The sequence below is a fragment of the Myotis lucifugus genome, unplaced genomic scaffold (genome assembly GCF_000147115.1).
Source record: "Myotis lucifugus unplaced genomic scaffold, Myoluc2.0 scaffold_168, whole genome shotgun sequence".
In the NCBI taxonomy this organism is placed as follows: Eukaryota; Metazoa; Chordata; class Mammalia; order Chiroptera; family Vespertilionidae; genus Myotis; species Myotis lucifugus.
The window spans coordinates 2,200,417-2,225,433 of NW_005871216.1; the positions used below are offsets into that span (position 1 = coordinate 2,200,417).

At 42.0% G+C, this 25,017-nt stretch overlaps 1 protein-coding gene and 1 long non-coding RNA gene across 9 annotated transcripts in view; one reads left to right on the top strand and one right to left on the bottom strand.

Annotated features, from left to right (window-relative positions):
• The window catches only part of LOC111827457, a 41,935-nt gene extending 20,083 nt beyond the window's left edge, over positions 1-21,852 (bottom strand). The window contains exons 1-2 of the long non-coding RNA XR_002831046.1: positions 21,762-21,852; positions 21,484-21,552 (exon numbers count right to left, since the gene is read on the bottom strand). This is a non-coding gene — a long non-coding RNA (uncharacterized LOC111827457). The remainder of the gene's footprint in view (positions 1-21,483; positions 21,553-21,761) is intronic.
• Positions 21,853-23,224: 1,372 nt separating this feature from the next.
• Positions 23,225-25,017, top strand: part of FGGY (FGGY carbohydrate kinase domain containing) — a 402,394-nt gene continuing 400,601 nt past the window's right edge. For 4 of the 8 annotated variants that reach the window (XR_002831041.1, XR_002831042.1, XM_014462074.2 and 1 more), the window contains exon 1: positions 23,226-23,327. The gene's annotated coding sequence lies outside the window, so the exon portion shown is untranslated. Of the gene's footprint in view, positions 23,328-23,480; positions 23,874-25,017 lie in introns of those variants that run through there. The other 4 variants (XM_023759980.1, XM_023759979.1, XM_014462078.2 and 1 more) reach the window with 4 other exon arrangements.

Genomic DNA, 25,017 nt, shown 5'->3' on the forward strand with positions numbered 1-25,017 from the left:
GTTCCCCTAAATAAATGACTTCTCTGAGCAAAATCACGTAATTATTAAGCAGTAGTAGAAACAAGACTTCAACCTAGATTTTCTTGTCTAGTCCAACCACCCTTCCCACTATACCAAAGTCTGTCTGTCTTGCTCTTTACTTTGTGGTTATTTTTAACTGCATCCAGACGTGGGACCCCTTAGCTAAAGAGCTCCAATCTCTGCTGTATTTCACAAAGGAAGGACAGTCAGAAGATACTTGAGCTGAGAGGGATCTTAGAAATGATCTGGTTCAAGGTTCGTGCTTTAAGATGAGAAAACCAAGGCCCAGGCTGATGGGGTCACTTGTAGAGAGGAGACTAGGGTCAGAATCTCTCTCTCTGAAACTTCATAAGAAATGCTTCACCTCCAAATTCTTGAAATTGTGTTTATTTACTCATCATTTGCTGTGGGACAATCTGTGGTTTACTCACTAAGAACAGAAAAATTTATATTTCAGGGAACTCTTAGTCCTATAGGGAAGACAAATACATAAACAGTTATAGTTACTATGTTGGAGGTTTACACAGATGAAATGAATTAGCAAAAGGGGAGTAATTAATTAGGCCTATAGAACAAAGGAAGACTTCACCAAAAGAATTAGGAGTTGAGTTTTCATGTAAGAAGAGAAGTTTGCTATCCAGATCATGGAGACAGGGGCTTTACTTGAGGAAAGAATTATTTGTAGAAAGGAATTAGAGCTGTGAAAAAACCCTGAGAGAAGTATGCAAGTCCTTGGGTCAGTCACGGGAGACTCACAGGAAAACAATGTAAAAAGAGTGGAAAATCAGGCATCAGATGAAGGCTACATGTCATATCAAGGCATATTGATTCTCTCCACATGATATTCAGGTATTCTGAATTCAAATTCCTAGTTCTTTATTTAAAATACTAGAGGCCCAGTGCATGAAATTCATGCATGGAGGGGGGGTCCCCTCAGCCCAGCCTGCACCCTCTCCAATACAGGACCCCTTGGGAGATGTCCGACTGCCAGTTGGACATCCCTCTCTCAATCCAGGACCACTGGCTCCTAATCACTCACCTGCCTGCCTGCCTGGTCACCTCTAACTGCCCTCCCTGCAAGCCTGGTTGCCCTACACAGCCTGCTTGTTCAGTCGTTTGGTCGTCCCTCACTAACCCCCCTGCCGGCCTGGCCGTAGGCAGCCATCTTGTGAGGGCATGAGGGTTAATTTGCATATTACCTCTTTATTATATAGTATGTTTTTTATTGATTTTTAGAGAGAGAGAGGAAGGAAGATGGATAGAGTGATAGAAACATAGATGAGAGAAGAGCATCATGGATTGGCTGCCTCCTGTACATCCCCCACTGGGGATTGACCTCACAACCCCAGCATATGCCCTGACCTGACCAGGAATTGAACCAAAGACCTCTTGTTTCCTGGGTCAATGCTCAACTGCTGAGCCACACCAGCCAGGCACAGATTCTTAGTTCTTAAGATATCACCACGCTGTCTCTGAGAGCTACTGCTTTTGAAAGGGAGAAACTGAGTTCTGAAATGATTCCGAAGATACACAGCATGGAGAGTAAGTAGAGAGGCCCCATATGTCTCCAGCTGTAGGAGAAACTCATGATAAAACCATGAGATGCCATGATAAATCCACTAGAATGGCTAAAATTAATAATACTAGTTACATCAAGTGTTTCAAGAATGTGAAGCAACTGGAACTTTCATGTATTAGTAGTGCCATTGCAAACTACTTCCAGCACTATGGAAGACTGTTTTTTAGTATCAGTTAAAACTGTAATGCAAAAATTCTAGTTCTGGTATTTACTTAAGAGAAATGAAAATAAAGATCCACTAAAGACATGTACAAAGATATTTATAGCAACTTTATTCCTAAAAGCCCCAAATTGGAAACAGCATGAGTGTCCATCAACAGAAGGATGGGTTAGCAAATTGTGAAGAATTTATTCAGTGAAATAGATCATAGTAATAAGAAAGAAAAAAGCTATTTATATAGATTTTTTTATAAATGGATGAACTTCACAAATGTTAAGCATAATAAAAGAATCAATCACAAAAAAAACATTCATGCAATTATGAATGATGACATGTCCCAAGATCTGCTGTCAGCAAGTTGGAGCCCCAGGAGAGCCACTGGTGTAATTCCAGCCCAAATGTCAATAGGCTTGAGACCCCGGAAGAGCATGGGTTTCAGTTCAAGTACAAAAGCAGGAAAAAAATAAAAATAAAAACCGATGTCCCTGCTTAAAGGCAATTAGGCAGGAGGAGCTCCCTGTTAGTTAGGGGAAGGCCAGCTTTTTGTTTTATTTAGAACTTCAACTGATTGGATGAGGCCCACCATATTAGGGAGGGAAATCTGCTTTATATAGTCTATCAATGTACATGTTAATCTCATCCAAAAATACTCTTATAGAAATACCAGAGTAATGTTTGAGCAAATATTTGAGCACCCTTTGGCCCAGTCACATTGACAAATAAATTTAAGTACTACAATTATATTACCTATTATTATTAGTGAATTTTCTGGATTAAAGAATATTGACATTTTGAAGGTTCTTCATATGTGTCACAGAATTTCTTTAAAATGGTTTGTACCACTTTACACTTCAGTGACCAGTCTATGAGAAGGGCTGGGACACCATTTAATGAAGCAAACTATGTTTAGGTGTTACTGAATATTAATGGCAAAGAGCAAATCATTTTGGTTTGGCAATTAGCATCAAGACTTATAGCTTTACAGCAAGCCCAAAAAACTATGAAGAAGGCCAGATATGATGATTTTTTAAAAATTCAAGAGGAGGGAAGACTTCCAAGTTCATTTTACAAGGCCAGCATTATCCTAATTCCAAAACCAGATAAAGACACTACAAAGAAAGAAAATTATAGGACAATATTTCTGATGATCATAGATGCTAAAATCCTCAATAAAATATTAGCAAAACAGATACAGCAATATATTAAAAAGATTACACATCATTATTAAGCAGGATTTATTCCAGGTTTGCAAGGTTGGTACATATATCTGCAAATCAATAAACATGATACACTACATAAACAAAATGAAGGATAAAATCCACTTGATCATATCAATAAATGCAGAAAAAGAGCATTTGATAAAATCCAGCCCCTATTTATGATAAAAACTCAGCAAAGTGGGGATAGAGGGAACATACTTCAGCATAATAAAAACCAAATATGACAAACCCACAGCCAACATCATAATCAATGAGCAAAAACTAAAAGTGTTTTCCTTAAGATTGGCAACAAGACAGGGATGTCCACTTTCACCATTCTGATTCAATATAGTACTGGAAGTCCTAGCCACAGCAATCACACAAAAAGAAATAAAAGGCACCCAAATTGGAAAGGGAGAAGTAAAACTGTCATTATTTGCAGATGACATGTTATTTGTATATAAAGAACCCTAAAGATCCCACCATAACAACTACTACAACTGACAAATGAATTAAGTAAAGTAGCAGGATACAAAATAAATATCCAGAAATCAGTTGCATTTTTATACACCAATAATGAACTATCAGAAAGGGAAACTAATAAAACAATGCCATTCACAATTGTTTCAAAAAAGAATGAAATACGTAGGAATAAATTTAGCCAAGAATGTAAAAGACCTGTACTCAGATAATCATAAGACACTGAAGAAAGAAACTGAAGAAGATACAAGTGGAAGCATATAACATGTTCATGGATAGGAAGAATTAGCATCATTAAAATGCCCATACTGCCCAAAGCAATCTACAGATTCAATGCAATTTCTATCAAGATACAATGGCATATTTCACAGAACTAGAACAAATACTTCAAAAATTTATATGGAACTACAAAAGACCCAAAATAGCAATCGTGATTTTGAGAAAGAAGAATAAAGTTGGAGAAATCACGCTACCTGATATCAAACTATATTACAAGGCCATAGTAATCAAAACAGCATGGTACTGGCATAAAAACAGACATGTAGACCAATGGAAATGAATAGAGAGCTCCAAAATAAACCCACGCCTTTATGGTCAATTAATATTTGACAAAGGAGGCAAAAACATACAATAGAGTAAAGATAGTCTATTCAAAAAATAGTGTTAGGAAAATTAGGCAGACACATGCAAAAAAATGAAAGCAAACCACCTTCTTATACCATACACATGAATAAACATCATGGTACTCCTTATGCTTTATGGATTATTTACTTTATTTATCTTTTTTTTTTCACTATTAGAAGGCCTATAAGAGTTAAAGTGGTACTCATTTTATTTACCCTTTCACCTCCAAAGCCAAGTACATTATCTCCAGCAGCTTTTATTCCCATTATTTACCTGGTAGGTATTTGCTAAATGAATGAATGGTGTGTGTATGTGTGTATGCACCTAGGCACCTTGAAAAATTATAAATGTTAATCTCCATCTGCCCTCTCCTCCAGACCATTTTCTACCCTGCTTTGCCCTGCTCTAGAAACTGATTTTGTCAGGTTCCATCACATTTGCAATCTGGCTTCCAGTTGGATTCAGCCAATGGGAAGAACCATTAGAAAATGAGAAAGCCAAGCAGAGAAAGGCTGTGGCATTTCTTTCCTGTTCCCTCCTTTACTCTGGCAACAGCTGTGTCGCTATGCCTGCAGCTTCTGCTGAGAGGCGGCTTTCCCAGGGCCCTAGTTCTTACTGGGCTCTAATACACTATTTCTTCCCTTTGCCCCTTTGCCCATTGGGAAGTTAATGGCTTCTCACTGTTAGCACTCTCAGAGTGCCCCCAAATTTCTGTTTGCTCTTTTGCTCTGCCCACACTCTGGAAGTGGCCCCTCTATTATAGCCTCTTCATTTAAACTATCTGAATCCTGTTCTTGCAGGGATCCTGACAATGTACTGTGACAAACGCAGATAAGTTTTCTTTGCTTTCCCAGCTGCTAGCGCTAGTTTGGAGAGGGTGTACTCTCAGTTGCCTAGCACTTACCATTCATTCTACTTCCCGATCTCTCTTCCCCACTGGATGGTGCACAAGTAGAGGGCAGAGAAAACAGCTTCTTTCTCTCTGCATCCCCAGATCTAAGGCAATAGCCTCTACTAAATCCCTAGCACCTCATTGTTGGCCCCCACCTCATCTGTAAAATGAAGCAGTGGGACTGAACTATCTCTAAAGTCATTTTTAAGTCTTCCTAAGCAAACGAGGCAGAGACAATGTTATTTTTAGATCTCCCCTCTTGGAAGAGTTGCCCAGGAAGATGCAAACACATTTTGCCTTTTCTGGGATGGTTTCTGAAGCTGTCTTCAGTGGGCAAGATGCCGGAAGAAGCCCATACTGAGCAATTTATGTTGGAGAAAAGATTTACTGCAAAAGATCACAGTTCAGATCAGATTTAATAGACCAGTAAATGGCTGCTTAACAAGGACATTTGGTTACTGTTACATTAAGTTTCCTAAGAGACTTTGTTCTGTTCTACTGAAAGGTTGCAAAGGGCTATAAAATACAGGCCTTCCAAATTTGATAAAATAATTTCATCCTTTTTGGAAATTGTTCTTCTTAAGTGACACTATGAAAACAAGCCTCAAACGTTTTCTTTTTCAGGCACTTCCTTCATTTATTTTGGAGAAAGTTTGGCCTGACTTATAAGGAAACCCCTTAATTGTCACTTAAAAGTAGAATTGCGTCATTGTGGATAAGACATGATGATCAAATAGCTCCCTGGGGCCTAGACTCTTGGAAACTCAGCAGGATTTTAATTGTAAGCAGACAATTTGTTTTGGATTGTATGCAGAGCATGAAACTATAACTGCTATAGGATCTAACAACATAAAAGAGGATTAAAATCTAGTATTTGCTGCTTTCTTTCTTGATCTTAGGGAATCTTTGCAAGCAAGGAACTCACATGTCAGGTTATTCTGTGTCCTTTAGAAAATCTGAGTTGTATTAATGATTAGCTCCTGGCACCTTGAGGGGCAATATCGGTCTGGTTCATTCCTATATCTCCCATGCCTAAAATTATTGCCTATATCATCTGCGCCTAATATACTGTATTCCATTGATTCTAAGACACACTTATTTTCACAGTTTAACAGCTCTGAAATCAGAAAGTCTTATATAATCAATGGCATGTCATAGATTAATCAGTTTTTCCTTCCTCAGTGGTACATAAAGTCATAATGCCCGTTACCATTGATGGTGTCATAGATTCTGTGAAATGTGGATGTTGAGTGCCCATGGTAAGCCAGATTCTATGTCAAGTCCTCTAATGCAGTATTCATGACAACATGTGATAATAACTCCTTAAGGAAGGTGTTATTACCTCCACTTGACAGATAAGGCTCGAAGTGGTATAGTCAATTGCCTAGAGTCGCCTGATTCCACAGCCCATAATCGTCCCATTATATTGTGCTATTTCCCAGTGGAGTCTTCAGTTAAACATATTTTAGAAACCTTATGTTAAAATATAGGATGCTTCACTGCAGTTTTACCTTTCTTTATCCTAGTTGTCCTTAATTTAAACAATGAATGCCATCCCCAAGGACTCTCAGAGGTGGTCAGATTGTGGAAAAAATTGTTGGTCCACACTTGCCCTTGGGCTGTGGCATGCCTTCTGCAGCAGCAGCCTGTCCTTCCTTATCGCAAACAATAGCTCCTCTGCACTCTTCGGGAGTTCACTTAAGGAATGAGACTCAAAAGGCAGGTGGCTGTTGGCATCATTACTTAATTATTCTACCAGCACTGTTTTAAACACCAAGTCAAAATGCATGACTTGACCACTAGAACCAACAATATACTAAAATTAATGTACTAATAATAATGTTGCCGAAACCAGTTTGGCTCGGTGGATAGAGCGTCGGCCTGCGGACTGAAAGGTCCCAGGTTCGATTCCGGTCAAGGGCATGTACCTGGGTTGCGGGCACATCCCCAGTAGGAGATGTGCAGGAGGCAGCTGATCGATGTTTCTCTCTCATCGATGTTTCTAACTATCTCTCTCCCTTCCTCTCTGTAAAAAATCAATAAAATATATTTAAAAATAATAATAATAATAATAATAATAATAATAATGTTATTGATCATAGTTACCATATACTAAGCATCTTTTATGTATTAAGAACAGTGTAAAACAATGTGCATAATGAGTGTTCAAAAAATGGTAGCAAGATTACTTTAAGTACCTGAAACCTGTATACTTTTACTAACCAACTAGTGGCCCGGTACACAAAATTCGTGCACTGGAGGTGGGGGTCCTCCCCACCCCCAACTGGCCTGTGCCCTGTCACAGTACAGGAGCCTTGCAATTGATCGCCCTAAAGAGGTAGGCTGGAGCTGTGAACCCCCAGGCCTCTGCGCCACGCGGGGACCTGCCGGCCCTGAGGCTGGGCCCCCCAGGCCTCTGTGCCACATGGTGATCCGCCAGCCCCGTGTCCTCTGCACCGTGCAGAAGAGGCCGGGCCCCAGGCCTCTGCGCCATGCAGAGACCTACTGGCCCTGAGGCCAGGGCCCCCCAGGCTTTCACGCCACACCAGCCCCACCTCCTCCATGCCGTACAGAGCCATGGGACCCCCAGGCCCTGTTGTGTGTGGAGCTGGGAGGAGGCGGGACTCCCAGGCAGGCTCCATGCTGCGCACACAGCATCAAGCCCAGCCCTGCCACCACCATGTGGCCGCTGTGCACGCTGCCATCTTGTGACAGCGTGAGGGCATCACAGCGTGACAACCACTTAGGCTTTTATTAGTAAGGGTGTCACCCCAATAAATTCAATTTAAAAAATAAGTAATAAATAAATAATTTTTTTAAAAAACTAAAGAGAAAAGATTACTATAAGTATGCCTCTTTTTTTTTGTCCTTGTACCTAAATGACCTGCTTCACTAACTTAGAGTGCAGCTGAGGTCACATTTTCACTATTTAAAATTAAGATTAGCATGGCTCTGGCTTCTCCCTCTCTTTTTGCTTCCTCCCTTTGAATTGCTTTCTTACAACATTTCTAACACCTCTCATGGGGTCATCATCACAGTCTAGTTACCTTCATCCTCATCTCCTGCCTCAGTGACAATCTTGCTGTTTTAGACCCTTTCAAAGTTACAGAGATTTTTTTTGTTTTCTTACTTGTGTGTTTGTTTTCTTTTACACTTGCTCTTAGCCAGAAGGCCAAGCAGCGATCATTTGATTTCTTTTTAAAGAAAGAACAATACTACACTTCCAGTGTTATTCTTGGCTGTTATGGGTTGGCTCAACGAGATAGCCCAATCATCCTCGAAGCATGTACCCACCAGCAGAATATAGGCCACACATTTGACGGTAATGGCCTTCCTTTGCACTATCTAGGTACTGATACTGAACCTGGGCAATCAGTCCAGAAATTTCCTCCTGGGGAGTTCTTTCTGAGTAACCCTTCTTGCCTGTTTTGTCAGTAGACCTCAGTTGGGGCCATCTCTAGTCATTGCAAAGGGTGTAATAAAGTTGAACATATAAAGGAAAGCCAAGATCTCAATGCCTTCTGGGACTCTGCAAACTTTCCTACTTCCACCCAAGCAATTCTCTTCACATATCAAGGAAGAACACCCCTCCCAAAGCCAAAAATAAAATGCTTTGTTACCGAATTCCCTCTGGCAGAGGGTGCCCACTGCCTTCTGTTTGCATAACTAAGAAGGGCCATCAAGTGAAGAAACTGTTTCCTGATAAAAGAAAGATAAATTTCTGCTAATTACAAAATATTTTTGTTGGACCTACCTGCTAGGGTACTCCACTACAGTGAGACCACTGACCATTCTGTCTGAGTTAATGGCTCTTCCTGTTTCTCCTGTGCTTACAAAAGTGATTTCAGAACCTCTTATTTTCTCTTTCTTTCTCTGGGCCTCTAAATTCTAGCTCCAATGAGGAGATATCTGCAAATGATATATCTGATAAAGGGTTAATGTGCAAAGTATATGAAGAACTCATATAACTCAGAGTAAAAAAAAAAGCAATTAATCCAATTAAAAAATCAGCAGAGGACATGAAAAGATGCCCAAATCATTAATCATCAGGGAAATGCAAGTCAAAATCACTATGACATATCACTTCACCTCTGCTAAAATGGCTATTATAAAAAAGACTACCAATAACAAGTGTTGGCACAAATGTGGAGAAAAAGAGAACCCTCCTGAACTGTTGGTGGGATTGTCAATTGGTACAGCCACTATGGAAAACAGTATGGAGTTTCCTCAAAAAATTAAAAAATATAACTAACATATGACCCAGCAGTTCCACTTCTGGGTATTTACTGAAAAGAAAAACAATAATTTGAAAGATATATGCATCCCTATGTTCATTGCACATTGTTTATAAAAGCCAAGATATGAAAGCAACTGAAGCGTCCATTGATAGACACTTGGATAAAGAAGATGTGGTACATATATACAATGCAATATTACTCAGCATAAAAAGAATGAAATTTTGCCATTTGTGACAACATGGATGGACCTAGTGAGTATTATGTTAAGTGAAAGAAGTTGGACAGAGAAAGACAAAAACCATATAATTTCACTTACATGCGGACTCTAAAAAAACAAAACAAACACAAAAACAAAATTAAACAGAAACAAACTGATGGTTGCTAGAGGGGAGAGGTGGAAAGGGGGAAGGTGATTAAAAAGAACAAACTTCCATTTATAAAATAACTCATGGGAATATAATGTACAGTATAGGGAATAGTCAATAATATTATAATAACTGTATGATAACAGATGGTTACTAGACTTACTGTGGTGATCACTTTGTAAGGTACCTAAATGTTGAATCGCTGTGTTGTACACCTGCAACATATTATTGTATGTCAACTATAATTAACAAAAAATTTTTAAAAATCCTAGCTCCAACATTCATTATGTTGGTGAATCTATGAATCTCATGACCAGATCTCTTTTCAGTACCTACCTAGAGTCTGGCACTTAGATGGTCCCCAATATACTCTTATTGAATAAATTTCTTGTCTCTCAATGTCAAGAGATGCCTTCATTTGGATACCCTGTTTCATTAGAAACTACACTTGTCTGAAATTGAGCTTTTCGCTTATAGAGATTGATGTTCTCCAAGTCAACCTCTCTTGGTGGGACGACCACTTCTTAAACAAACCTCAGGTCTGAAGGGTTATCTTGATCTGTTCCTCCCTCCACCTACTCTGACCAGTTTCCCCATCTGTAAAATGGGGATAATAATAGTACTTACCTCATAGGACTCTTGTGAGGATAAAATGAGTTAAAATGCAAAAATAATAATAATAATAATAAAAAATGCCAGAAGAGCACCTAGCATATAGAAGGCAATCAATGCTAACTATCACTGTTTTTCTATTCAGAAATGAAAATTACTACATTGGTGTGACTGGGAAATTATCATAGTCACTCCAAAGATGCAGGATGGACCCTCACCCAAATTGTGGTTCTCAGGTCAAAAATAAGGACTCTACCTACACACAAAGAGGGTTATGATAAAAGCTTGACTACTAACATAATGAGGTTTCCTGGGGAAATCAGGGTGGCTCTTAAGTACATTAAAAAATGGCTTGTGAGAGTGGGAACAAGATGCTTGGTTGGGGTACTTATGGTGCTTTGGGGTGAGGCTGGGGGGAGGGTGCCTGTGCATGGTTTGAACTTCCCACTGGTGCCAAAGAAAGGAGCACTGGATGTTCTTATCAGCTTGCCCAGATGTAGGGAAGAAGGAACACAGGAAGAGTGAGGCTTAAAAGCTATCAGCTATCAAACATTTTTAAAAAATGGTGTCAGATTCTTTATTGCAGTGTTAATAGGGCAAACCTCAGACAATCAGCTATGAAATCTTTCCAATTTCGAATCTGAATTCTCTCTAATCTGTGTTTTCTTCTTTCTCATGATGCTGAATGAAGACACCAATCACTTTTTAACTTCAAGAAACACAAAACACCCACTTGGGCTTCTGCACCTCTGTTCCCTCTACCTCACCTTGCCTTCTCTGTCCCCAACCATCTTTTTTGCTAATCTAGTAACTCATATGTGAATTTTCCTTCTCTCTGTGAGGTTCCCATGGGACTTTTTTTTTTCCTGGTTTTTTGTTGTTGTTGTTAATCCTCACCTGAGGATATTTTTCCGTTGATTTTTAGAGAGCATGGAACAGAAGGAGAGAGGGGGAGGGCGGGGAGAGAGAGAGAGAGAAACATAGATTGGTTGCCTCCCATACATGCCCCAACCAAGGCCAGGGATCTAGCCTGCAACCAAAATGCATGCCCTTGACTCGAATCAAACCTGGAACCCTTTGGTCCGAGGTCCAATGCTCTATCACTGAGCCAACTGGCTAGTAGACTTTTAAAAACACAATCCAAAAATTATTTGACACTCTTTCCAAAAAGAGGTGGAATCTATGTCCCCTCCCCTTGACTCTTGTTTAACTAATGAGGCACAACAGAAGTGATGCTACTGATGACTTCCCAGACCAAGTCCGTAAGGTCATGCAGCTCTACCTGGTTTTCCTGGGATGCTTGCCCTGGGGGAAACCAGCCACCATGTAAGAAGGATGATCCCTGAGACTACCGTGCTATAGAGGCTAGATGCAGGGGCTCCTGTTGACAGCCCAGCTGAGCTACCAGCCAGCATCGACCACAGTGAATGAGACCCCTAAGCCATGCAGCCCAATCCAGCCTTTAGATGTGTATAGCCTCAGAGGATGTCTGACTGTAGCCATATAGGAGACACGCCCCCAGCAAAAACTTCCCAGGAAGCTCTTCCCAAAGTCTAATCCACAACATTCTGAGGAAATCAAACAGCTGCTGTTTGATATCACTAACTTTAGGGTGACTTGTTATGCAGCAATAATAACTGGAAAAGTCTTATTTCTGCCATGAAAAAATTAGGAGTATCAAAGTATAATTTTTAAGAAATTATAAAGTGAGCATATATGCAAGATCAATGTAACTCATTAATGAAGGAACCAGCAGGCTAGCAAAGATCATTCAAAAAACATGTGAGATACCAATATTGATATGCACCAAAGAAAGAATGTTGGCATAAGACCGCTAGGCTAAATACAAAACTGGTTAATGTACTACAGGGCAATGAAACAATAATCTTTGGGTTTATTTTTTCCTCTCAACAGAAATAATTTGTGTCTGTACTTGAAAAAAAATCTATCAATTATGATGCTTCTTTATAGAATCTGTGCCTTGAACAATAGTCAATAACGTGTCAAACAATAGAGAATTAAATAGTCCTAGGGTAGGCCTATTAAGCAATGCTCCAGCATGATGTGGAAAGAACACACAGATAATGCTTTGTCTAAGTTATTGGCAATTTTGGACCTACAGTAGACTTCACTTTTTAATAAAGATCTTTTTCAGTTGCCAACAACCAAGGCACAAATGGAAGAGTACTGGAGCTTCGGTCCCTGTGACACTCAGAGGGAAAGAGACATGAGGAGGTTTCATACCAACACCTTCAAACCACATCATGTTGTCACCCGCCTCCTTCTTGTGGCCGTCATTTAGGAAAATCTGTGGTTTTCAGATATTACACGGGTTCAAGAGTTGACTGGGTAATTTTCCTTTGGAAATAATGGGGCACTTCGTAGTGAAGATTATGTTGGGGGAATGTCCTGAGTATCCGTTTTCAGACTCTCTTGAAGCCTCTATCATAGTGTGATATATTTCATTTAAGTAGGAGATGTTTGTGTGGAAAAACGGGACATGCCCTGGACTTTTCTCAAACCACCACTCACCAGCTGAATCACAAGCTCGCTGATATCTGGTTTCCTGATCTTCAAAATGATGCTGCTAATACCTACCTTCTCAACTCGGAGAGAACTTTAAAAAAGGTACAGCTCTGTTCACAAGTGACAGATTATTATTATTATTATTATTATTATTACCCATTTGAGTACACAAATGGTGGGAAAGGAGGAAATAAATTCCAGCCAACTGCTGTGTTACATGCAGCCCCACCCAACTGTCTGGGCCTGAAGTTTTTAGTGCCGCTGACTACTACCCATGGAATTGCTTGAGTGAACAGGGTGTTTTGACATCTACATCTACGGACAGGGGCAGCTCAGCAAATCCCTTCACGTTAGCAGTGACTCATAAAAGGAACTCAGAGAAACCAAAAGTGAGCGGGGGGGAGTCTCCTGAGCCTTGAACACACGGGATCGAGAGGAAAACTGGGCCTCCAAAGAAGAGAGGAAGGGCTACTACCAGTTTGGGATGCCCCAAGAATAGGATGAAACCCGGGCTTTGCCTTTGTGGGGCCATGTGGCGGCAGGGAAGTCCTTTCCCTTTCTGAGTTTCAATGTCCTCATCCAGAAAGTGAAGATAATACTCAGTCCAGAGCTGGGAGATTTGAAACTGAGGATGGAATAAAATCAGAGAGTCCCCCCTAGAGTAGGTTGGTAATCAAGGAAAACCCAAATCCCCATTGATAGCAGAATGGATAATACATTGTGGTATAGTCACATCATAGAATATACTCAGCCGTGAAAGGAATAAGCTACAGCTATATGTACCAGAGTGGCTGAGTCTGTGTAATATAATCAATCTAAATGTGTGTGTGTGTGTGTGTGTGTGTGTGTGTGCATACTGTATATTAAAAGAAGGAAATAAACATCACAAGAGTTAGGAGAGTTTGGAGAGTGGTTAATTTAGGTGGTATAGAGGGAGAAGGAAAGAAAGGAAACAGTCTTCTGGTTCTAATGTTTGGGGGCAAGTTCAACAATATTTTATTATCAATAATGATGCAAGTTTACTCATTACTAAGTGTGAGATATCTCCTTAACAATTAATTCAGTGTTGTGCAACAACACAGAACAGGCATTCAATAAACACACCTTTCTGTCTCATCTCCTTCTTGAGGATTTTCTTCTGGAAATGTTTCTTAAAAAAAGAAAAAATGTTTTCCTTACATTATACATGGTGCGTTGTCTTTAATTAAAGCTAAAAAGTATTAGGATGGCCATGCTTACTCTTTCTCATCTTTGGGAACTATGTTACTTGTACAGTAGTTTAATTCTCTTCTCTATAATCAGTCCTTTCTAACTTCTATTTCCCACTCACATTTGTAATATAATGAGGAGAAAATATTCAAGTAATTGAGATAATTCCCTACTGCAGACAAAATACTAGTAAAGTCAAGACTGCTGAGCTACACATAGGTCTTTTCCAGTCGTCCACCAAATTCAAATTCATCCTTCAACGCACTTCATTCCAGTCAAACCCAAAGTCTTGCTTTTCCCCAAACACAATAACTGTATGCACCCCTATGCTGTACCCTTATGGGAATGCCTTTGCCACCAACCACTTTTTTCTCTCAAAAAATTCCTGCTCTTCTTTCAGAGCCACACTTAACTGTCACTTCCTCTGTGAAGTTCTCTTGAACATTCCGCCAGAGCTGTTGCTACCTCTTATGTGTCCCTATATTACTTGAAAAATACCAATATTTTAGCCCCAAACATACAATGATTGTAATTACTTCTCCACATGTGGTCTCCCTGACACTTGTGAGCAGGGACTTTACCTACGTCACCTCAGAAGTGTCTGGCACATTACAGACAGGCGGATGAAAACTGGCATGAGTGATCAGGTGAGAGGTTGGTATGCTGAATATTTCATACCTCCTCTTCTCACTGCCAGTCTTTGATTCTGATGTGGTGCTGGCTGGGAGTACTACAGAGATCCAGTGTCCAGTCAGGGAGGTTTCTTGGAGAAGGGGGTTCTCTGTGGAGCTTGATGGACAAGAAATATGTAAAAGGGGTGTCTTCTTTGCTGGCTCTGTCAGTCCCTGGTTTTCTCCCTGGACCTCACCCAGAATACCCATCGGCATCCTAGGGACGGAGCTCCCGTGGGTCCTCATAGGGCGCAGAAGATGGCTCTCTCATGAGAGGGTTCCACAGGAAACACACAAACACACACTGATAGACACAATGTTGGGTGGCCTGGGAACTTTCCAGTGGGGAAAAGTTGGAAGCTATTTTTATGTTACTCTATTTGCTGAAATAGATTCCCTCCTCTGAAGGTTGGTGGGAGGGAACTCAGGTTATAAGTGAGGTCAGTGAGACAGTACATGATTTCAGGACCCCGATTAAGTGAATGTTCTACCACACAGGGCTACACGTGCACATGTGCAAGTACCATGAACAAGAAAGAAAAAATAGTATGCTGTAGTGACCAGAGAACTGGGTTGGGAATTAGACCTGAGCTCAAACCATGTTTCCTATACATGTCTAACCAAATATCCTTGGACAAGTTACTTACCTTTCCTGGTTATTTAGTTTGTCATTGATGAAATAGGCAGAAAATAACATTTACCTCATAGGATTGTTGTAAGACTAAATGAGATGTAAAACTATTCAGCACATCAGAAGCGTTCAATAAATGGTAGCAATTGCTACTATTTAAACTATTTTCTGCAAGAAAGAAAAAGATAAGGGATGGGCAAGGTTACCTATCTCCCAGGACAGTTAAATGAGGAAGCATTTAGTAAAAATATTTGGAATAGTGTTTCCCAAAGAAGAAACCTTAAAAATATGGAAATTGATCTAAGATTTCTTAATATTTTTTTCCAGAGTGTGGCCAGAGACCCTTTTAACAATCTTTTTAAAAAAGATTTTTTAATTGGTTATTTAGAGAGAGAGAGAGAGAGAGAGAGAGAGAAATATCATACATTGATCGGCTGCCTCCTACATGCCCCCTATCAGGGATGGAGCCAGAACCCGGGCATGGGCCCTGACTGGGAATCGGACCAGCAACCTTTTGGTGCACAGGATAATGCCCCCAAACTGAGCCACACAGGCCAGATCCCCTCTTTGACAATCTATAAATCAGCCATGAATCACTTCACCAGGAGAAAATACATATACGTGTCCCCCAAAAATGTATACACACTTTAACAGCTGATTTCTATTACATTTTGAAAATTAAATATATTTTAATAAACACTGCCTTTATAATTATTCAAAGTGTGTATGCATTTTTTGAGGGGACGCCCTATATGTAGTATATGTACCCACTTTAAAATTCTAATACAATTATAATGATGGCCCTCTGAATTATATATTTTTAAATGTAGTTTTGGATCCCCAGGTTTTAAATCCCTGATCTAAACAAAGGCACAAAGTATAAGTTAGAGGAAATAAGAACTACTGGTAGATTATTTTTCCCTTGGTCTTAAATGAGTGACTCTATTATTCATTTAAAAAACAGTTAACCGAGGCAGGCAGTCATAAGTCTAAATTAATAAGCTCTTTTTGGTGGAAAAAAACAGGAAACAATGGCAACTATTTCATCTTTCCTCCTCAAAGTTGGAGTGGTTTAGTCTCTGCCCTCGCTGAACACACTATAGATTCTAATCCCCCTTTGGCCTTTTCTTTTGATTGAAGCTAATGGAATTGTTTCCCCCTTATGTCCTCATTTTCCATTCCTCAACCTGTCTGGACTTTTGCCTCCGAAGGTTAACATTGCCATGAAGTAATGTAAATTAATCATTACTATTTGGACAGATTTATTCAGAATCCTCTCCCCACAGATGTCTGTGAGCATGGTGACTCTGACATCCAGGATCGCCCAGTGGGGTTGGATATCATAGTTACCAGCGTCTAAGCCCAAAACTATAAAAAATAAAAAAAAAAGAACTCTCAAAACCCCCACAACTTTAGGTTCAATTGGAATTGAGTGAGAATGTGTATCAAATAATTGTCCCGGTAGGTTAGGAAATTCTTCTCAAGCAGGATTGCTTAGCATTGGTCTGGCTACACACACAGATGAGCTTTGGTGAACTTCGTTCAATTAATTTGTCTTAATCGGAGGCATTAAAATTGGAGGCATTGGAGCACTGAAGATAGCCTTACCCAACACTCACACTCACAAGCATTCGGGTTGAGGAGGTGTCTAAAGGGCGGTACCATTTTTTATGACGCTTCCCTGCCAGCAGCCTCTCAGCAGAGGCCCAGGTAGCTGCCATCCATCAGTCGGAACTGCCTGAGGAAGAGAAACCCCTTTGCCACCTGAGCTGGGACACGATGCTTTTTCATTACTTCAAGTTTTTGAAAATGTAATGAATACTAAGAAAAATTGTTAGATGTAATTAGACACAATTTAGGTACATTTTTTAATTAAAATCTTTTAGATTTATTTGGATATATATTTTAAGTCACATATTGCTCTTGTGTCTATGTAAAAAGGAAAATGTAAGCAAAATAACAGTTTCTGTGGTCTGTTCAACTACTAATAGGTAAATCCGGGGAAAGAACAGGTAGTCTGCAGAAAGAGCCCTTGCTGAGTTTCTGGGGCTCAGTTGAAACCATCTCAGGACCTGAGCTGGTAGAGAAGTGGGAGGAGCTGAGGACCAGGGGAAGCGAGGAAGAAGCAAAGCCACGGTCATTCCTCTGTCTGTCTATGTGTATGTATGTTCATCTACTTATATGTATGTGTTGTATAAATGAATATGAGACTGTGCATGTATGCATGTGCATGTGTGTGTGTGTTTGAGTGTACATGTATTTGTGTGGTTTGAATGTCTGTGGTCTGTGTGACTATATTTGTGCCTGCATGTATATTTCTGTGCGCTGTATTATGGTTTCTTTTGTGTGTCTGTGTATCTGTTTATGTGTGGTATATGATATGAGTTTGTGTGTGTATGTCTGTGTGTTGTGTGTAGAGTGCATATGTGTCTGCACATGTGTTTGTATAATTATGTGTATACTAGAGGCCCGATGCACGAAATTCATGCAAGGGCCTTGGCCTCAGCCCCCCGCCTGCTGCCTCTGTTCCGAGTGGGGTGGGGTGGGGGGGCTCTACTGCCTCAGCCTCAGCATTCACCTGCTGCGGCTTTGTCTGGAAGGAAGGACGTCCGGAAGGATGTCAGGTCTAATTGGCATATTACACTTTTATTATTATAGATACTTGAGCTAGTACTATGAGCCTGTAGGTATGTGTGCACGATTCTATGTGTGTATGTGTTTGTGGTTGGGGGAGTGGGAGGACAAAGCTACCACTATCTTACTTTATACTTTGTGCAAATTAGGAAAAGTTGCCCCGTCTAGTGGGCAACCCTAGGAGCATCCTCAGAGGGTCAAAGTTTGACTAGCAAAGTAGGACTGGGTTTTAGCCCTCGTTAGCCCCTTCACCTGGTGTCTTGAACAAAAGAACAACTTGGCAGGTGTCCGGGCATCTTGGAAGACCTGGGAGTCCACTCAGCCTCTCCTTTGCTGTGCAGGCACCGTCCCATAGGATCTAGTCTGAAAACTACCTACACCAAGGTTCCCTCATGGTTTCCAAATGACGTTATTCTAGAGAGGTTCATGGCACAGTTTCTCCAACCAGAGGCCAGACGAGGCCCAGGCTCCAGGGATTCGAGCAAACCCTTCCAGCAGGCCATCTGTCTCCCGGCTCCTTTGGCCTTGTCATCTCACGGTCCACCTGTTGCCTCCGTGCAGAAGAATGCCTGTTGGGGTTTAGGGTTGCACATTGTTGTCGTGGCTCATCACATAGTTTGCACTTTTATTAAAATGACTCAGGGCCAAGAGGCTGTGGAGTTGTCATTGGGTGGTGTTCGGGGAGAAAGATATGGATGGTGTCAAGCCAGGTTAGATGGTGAGTGAGGTCTTGGAACTGGGGAGTGGGTGAGCAGCTTAGACCTGGAAGAGGAAACGGGATCCACAGGGGGACACCAGGAAGAACATTAGGACTTGCGTTCATCTCAAGCCTTTCTTTCCAACATGAGCACCTCTGCCCACTTCAGCTTCTCAGCAGAAACTCCCTCTTCGGCAGTTTCACAGGTGGTGTCTTGAGATAGATGACCAGCCTCATGGGCATGTTGCTCCATCGTTGTGAACTTCTGTTTCTTCAGCAATAACCTCTACTCGCTGACGTGGGTGGTTGGGGGGAATCACGGAGACACTGCACGTGAGGTGCTGAGCACAGATCCCAGTGAATGTTAGCACAGTCTTTCCTTTCCCTTTGCACTCCAACCCCTCTCTTCCCACCAGCCTTGGGGTGTCCATAGCACTTTATCTGTGCGTTTGGTATAGCATCCAGCTCTGACCTAGCACTTAGCAAATACTCACCATTCAGCGGATGTCTGCTGAGTGAAGAGATGCAGGCAGGCAGGCAGGCAAAGGGTAAGTAGGAAGTAGCAGGTAAGTAATAAAGTAAGTTGGGACATCTTCCATCATTGGAAATGAGCTATTGGCATTCTTTAAAGGTGAGGGTTGAGCAAATTATTATTTTTTCAGTTTAATTTTATTTATTATTTTATTTTCCCCAACACCATTTATCCCCTCTATGCCCTTTTCTACCTTCACCCCTCCCTGCACTGTCACCACACTGTTGTCCATGCCCATAAGTTATTTTGTATCTAAAAGATGGCTCTTGGTGCTCGTCAGGGTGGGGAGCTCAGCAGGCCCTTCTAGTCAGCATGTTCACCTTGCTGACCATCTGTTGGGTGTCCAGTGAACTACTTCAGTTACTTTCCTCCTGAGATGACAGTGTGGATTTGAAAGACTTAGAGTGTCCATGCAGTGCCACCTGTTCCTGAAAGAGGATCTAGTTCAAGGGAGGCTTAAGGGAGACTGAGTTGAGAAAGAGAGACAGGAACAGAGACAGGAGAAAAGTCTGATTGATAGTGAAGGGCCCAGTAGGCAGATAAGGGCTGTCACAGCCATATATATCTACCAACTATATATCTGTGATTACAGAGTACTGTGTTGGTTGCTGAGATTCTAAAGTAGAAGGCACATTTCTTGCCCTCCGGAGGCTTCTAATCTTGGGAATGGAATTCCCTAAGCCTCAGTTTTCCTATCTGTATAATGGTTGTGATAATACTAGCCACTTCACGGGATTGCTGAAGACAATGTATTCCAAGCCACTGTTTTCACAAAATCACCAATCTAAGCTAGACCTCAATCTAAATCATGTTCCCTGTCTCATAGTATCCTATTTCCCTTCCTGCTTGCAATGGAATCAATTATATGCCTGTGTGCTTATTTATTGAAGGTCTGTTTCAGGGCTGTAAATTCCCTGAGGACAGCAACAATATTTGTTCTTCTCAACACCAACTCTTTAGTGGCTAGAGCAGTAGGCCCTCAAAAAGTCTTTGTTAATGAATGAATACCCACATGTACAAATGAATAAATGAATAACTATACCGATTTCTGTGCCATGATTCCAAGAATCTCAGGGAAATTATGTATTTTCTCTGGTGAGGCGGCCGGCTGCTAAAGCAGGAAAAGCCTTCAGAGAAAGTAGTTAGAGAATCACAGGGCCTCTGCGTGTCATCAGAGGGAGCACCCAGTCTCCTGGTGTTGCACGTAACTGTCTCAGAGCAGGAAGAAAATTACACAAACTTGCAGTTCAGCTGGTTCCAGGGTTTCACAATCCAGCTCTTTCTGTTTCACTCAGATCTGATGTGCTGCCTCACTTGGTGTGACTTGTGATGTGCTGAGTGAAAACTGACTCTGCGGGATCCCAGGCTGCCCGGCAATAACCCTGAGTGAATGTCTAGACTTCCCGACAATAAAGTCTTCTAATCCAGTGCAACACAATAACCCTTTCTGCAGAGCAGGGAGGAGGAAAGGTGAAAAACAGATACACTGATAATTACCGGGCATTTAATGTATGCATTCTATGGGTTCCAGAGGTAAAATAGAGGACTGAAGGGTACATGGAGGCTATATAGTCCTGCCCTGGGTGAAACAATGTAACTTTAGTTAGATAACATTTATAGCTTTCAGAAACATATGTAATCTCCTCTTAGTCTCCCTGCAGTCATAAAAAAATGGGAAAGTATGGATCACATTTGTATTATTATTTGTTTCCCTAATATAGGGAAAGTGAGGCAACTGGAGTTAGTCCAAATATAGAGCTAGTGGCAGCTGCAGATATGAACCTGCTGCCCATATCTCATGACTATCAGCTTAGGGATTTATTTTATTATTATTTTTTTTGCACTGCACTGTCATGCCCTGGCCTTTCTATTGGTCAACAGTGTGAGCATGCCTGCATTGTCACAATCCCCCTGCCTTCTATAATGTATTTCCAATGCACTTTTGTGATGGAACATTAGAACTGAATAAATCAATGGGGATGCAAGTGAAGGCCCATGGGACACATTGGCCCATTGCATGCTTTTGTAAATAAAGTTTTCTTGAAACATAGCCAGGCCAACTCATTTACACTGATCTACAGCTGTCTTTGTATTACAGAAGCAGACTCCTTGCTTTACTGCGTGTCTTTCATTTTTAAGGTCCTCTCATGGTCCAAGATGGCTCCTGGTGTTCCAGCCACTGTGCTGTTGTTGCTACTACTACTAATGATAGTATGATAATTAGAGGAAACAGAACAAAATTGAATACAAAAAGCCTAGAAACAGAGACATCCATAAAGACCAGGCAGCAAATAGGCATTCATTCAAATCTAGCTAAGATGAGACCTCCTGCCATAGTTCCTGGGGCAGCCAGCATATTTCATTTCTCCCCTTCCTGGGGCACTCTGGGGAAGATCTGGAGACCATGTCTTACCTGTATGCAGCATCTCACACTTCACAAAGCATTTCCATATTTATCACTTCATTTGCTCTTCACAATACTCTGGAAAGGTAAGATGAAGAGGTCTTATTATTTCTACTGTACACCACGAGAAACATAAATGCTAAGTAACCAGATCCCAAAGACGGTTAGATCTTCAGATGCTTGTTGGAAACGAAAGGTGAACCATCATTGCAAAGAAGAAAGAAAATGATCCAGGACTCCCAGGAGATGTAGCTAATCATGTGGCCTCAGCCTCACTGAGCCAGTACCTGTAAGACAAAGATCAAAGCATCTATTGACTTCTGGGGTTGTTATGAGGGTAGCAGACAGTGACTATAATGCACATAGGCCAGGTCAATAAAGTCGCTGTTATTACCTAGGCTTACCTCTCATATCTGGCGTGTCCTTAGAAAGATACTTCCCTTTACTGGCACCAGTTAACTTTTCTCGGAAAACAAAGGGCTTGGCCTCAGGGATTTGCTAAACTACCTTCCCAATCTTGAGTCCCATCAGCCTGGAACCTGCTTTTTTAAAAGAAACAGCTCAGATAAGAGCTCTGGTTGGAATTCTCCCTCTGGGTAGGAGCTAGCTGTGTGTCTCTGTACAGGTTAATCACGTTTCTGACTCTGCATCTATAAGATAGGGTCAAACAGTGTGTAGTTTATCGGAAAGGCAAGGATTGTGAGGATAAAATTAGGTAGGTATTTCCAGGCCCCACAGATTGTAACTTCTTCAAAGGCCTAGGAACCCCTCTGTTTTGTAGTTTTAAAGACTGGGACTCCACTGCAGAGGGTTGGTCATAGCATTAGATGAGTAAATCCATGTAAAGTACAATCAAACCTCGTTTTTTAAATGTCTCAAACAATTTGCTTCTCAACCTGACAAACCTTTCATGCTGATACCTGTATGATCCGTCACTGGTCTCTCAGACAAAGAAAGGGGAGAATGCCAGAGTATGAGTCAGTTTACCGCTGTTAACATCTCAGGATATTGTGCTGTGAATATTTTTGTAGGTTTTTTTTGCCTTTGTTCCTGCTTATTATTAAATTTTCATTTTTACTGTACATTTAATTTCCTTTTTACTAACTTTTCACTTACATTTCATGTCGTTTGTTTCTAAAGTGTTTATTTATAGATTAAACAGTACGTTAGATATGTATTGTATATAAGAAAAGTTAAAACGGCATCCTTTGGGGATCTGGAATGGATGAATTCCATTTACATTATTTCTAATGGGAAAAAAATCCTTCAGTTTTTGAACAGCCTCCCGAACGAATTAAGTTCGAGAACCGAGGTTCCACTGCACCAGGAACAAGACTTGGCGCAAAGTAAGCATTCAACAGATATTTTTATTATTTTTTTACGTCTGCCTACAACAGTCCTGGTGTTCAGTAAAGGTCGAGCAGTGGCTATAAGATGCACATTGACACGCACGGACCAGGGGCGGCCAAGGGCTAGCATGGGTGAGTTCTGGGAAGTGAGCCTTGGGACGCGAAATTCTCAGCGGGAGCGGACCAAACCCCACGGGCGCCTTCAAAAGCCCCGCGACCAGCGTTGCCCCAGCGACCTCGCGCTCCGGCCACCTACCAGCTGGGCAGCCCGGCAGCGGGGCGACCGGCACAGGCCAATCCGGGCTCTGTTCAAAGGGCCAATCGGGGAGCATTTCACGGGGGCCGCGGCCGGCCGGGGGCGGGGCCGGGTCGGGACCTGGGGCGTGGCCTGGGACGGGGCGGGGCTTCGATCGCTGGAGGAGACCGCCCAGTCCGGTCGCCTTGCGGCCACGCCGGGCCACCTGCAGGGTCCAGCCTGCTAATCCGTGATATCAGATTGGACAAGTAAGTGACCCTCCCTCAGGCCCACGTGTGCACCAGGGCCTGTTGCAGACGCGCAGCGCGCACGCTATCCAATCGGAGAGCGCACCCGGCCGACGCCTCCCTCCCTTTTGGTGCTGTCGCCACCTCCTCTTCCTTTTCCTCCTCCAGCTGCTAAAGTCTCATTCCAGCCGGGCCTTCGCTCCGGAGACATTGTTGGGTCCCCCGTGTCCGCTCCTGGGTGAGGCGTCCGGCCACTCAACGGGAGGGTCGGCTTTTACTGCATCCCCAGAGCTGCCCATGAGATGTCTGGAACCCGAGGTCCTCTGCCATCACTGTCCAGTTGACCATGTTCACTTCTCTCCCCTCCACCCCCTCCGTCCTGTCCCGCGTTTTAGGACCGTTTCTCCAGGCATATTTGAGCCTTTGAATTCAAATCTGGCTACCTAAGGGATTTTAAGGCCAGTGCTGCTTGTAACTTGAAACGCTATCAGCAGCTGGTGATAACGTTGGAGGTGCAGTTTAGATGGTATAGTAGTAGTGCTGTCTGGTTACAGTCATCCTGGGTAGGTAAGTCCTGGGACTAATCATTCCAAGATGCAAACGTATGGATTTCCTTAATCATTGGCTATTTTCCACGGAAGCACTTCTCTTGTTTTAACCCATTTTGTCCCTAAATTAAAGTGGCAATCATTACCAAGAAATGGAAGAGCCATAATCATTTGGTTAATTTTTAAAATAGGAGTTCAGGGGTGAGGAAGCCACTATCTCTTGAATTGCTTATCCTCTCCTAGAATGTGGCTGTTATGGTAGAGTTTTGCTTTTGCTTTGTTTTGCTGGCTTTTCCTCATTTCCCATAAGCCGCCACCTGTGTAACCTGATTTTTTACTTTTGAAGTTGTCAGCTGGGTTTTTCCGCCTTATGACTTCCTCCTGGTCTTCTGGGAGTCTACTGGTAATGAGGGCCTCTGCTTGGCTCTTGACCTGGTGGCCACTGGCCTGACTCTGGGAGAGACCAGCTGAGGTGGACCTCCTGTTATTAAGAATGACTGGGGGAAACAGACCACAGAGGTTGAGAAGGGCCTGGAGATTGATTGGGGGGCTGGGGGCGGGGGGGAAGAAAGGTTGGGAGCTACTTTGGCTGGATTTGGATGTCAAAGCATGAGTATTGGGAGAAGGGAATAACCCAGAGGGTGAGAACTGTGTCTTTCTAGATGTGATTAAGTTTATTAGGAGGAGACTGGGCCTTCTTCCAGGTTATGTTAATCTTTGCTGTGGGCCTTGTCTTTTCCGGGAATCTGGTTCCCTTTCCCTAACCTTTCACTTAGTTCAAATCATAGTCAATTACCAGCTGGTTTCGAAAACAATTTCAGGTGGTGAATCTTGCCTTTAAACTCCTAGCCAGAGTGAGACGACCCCCCGCCTTCCCAGGGGATTTGATATAGTTATCTTACCAGAATATATTATAGAGGTCATTTCACCTCTCACCTGCCCATCTTTTTTATAAGGTGGGATATAGAATCAACCCAGGTAGTGTAAGATGAGGCCATCCACACCAGTGCCTGAGCTCATTCATTTGTTCACTAATCTTGTGGCAGGTGTGGGCCTGGCAACGTGGTAAAGAGAATAAGATGCGGTCTCTGCTTTCTCCAGTCTGCTGCTGTCTGGTCTGACGGGGGAGATTATATGATAGTGAGGTCAGTGCTGTGGCAAGG